This window comes from Myotis brandtii, unplaced genomic scaffold, assembly GCF_000412655.1.
Source record: "Myotis brandtii unplaced genomic scaffold, ASM41265v1 scaffold786, whole genome shotgun sequence".
Classification (NCBI taxonomy): domain Eukaryota; kingdom Metazoa; phylum Chordata; class Mammalia; order Chiroptera; family Vespertilionidae; genus Myotis; species Myotis brandtii.
The window spans coordinates 120,845-121,161 of NW_005371157.1; the positions used below are offsets into that span (position 1 = coordinate 120,845).

General features: G+C 67.5%; 1 protein-coding gene across 1 annotated transcript in view; it reads left to right on the plus strand.

Annotated features, from left to right (window-relative positions):
• CARD11 (caspase recruitment domain family, member 11) overlaps nt 1–317 on the plus strand; it is a 62,591-nt gene that overhangs the window by 40,684 nt on the left and 21,590 nt on the right. The gene's annotated exons all lie outside the window — the stretch shown is intronic.

Consider the following 317-nt stretch of genomic DNA (forward strand, 5'->3'; position numbering starts at 1 on the left):
CCGGGCTCTCCCACTTCCATTTCAAAGATGAATTCCACCCGGAGGCTCTCCGAACGCACAGGCAGTTGAACACGTGGGGCCGGGCTGGCCTCGCCTGGCCCTTCAGTGCTGGTCTCCGGAGTAGCTGGGTCGGGGCCTGTCGTCCGTCACTCAGGCGTGTGACTAGCACGCGGGCACCCTGGCAGGCTCAGTGCCCTTGTCTGTAGAGTGGGAATGACAGGTGCCTCGGGCCCAGGGAGTGGGCTCCCAGAGAGGCACCCTGAGCCCCCAGAGAGGCGCCCTGAGCCCCCGGAGAGGCGCCCTGAGCCCCCGGAGAG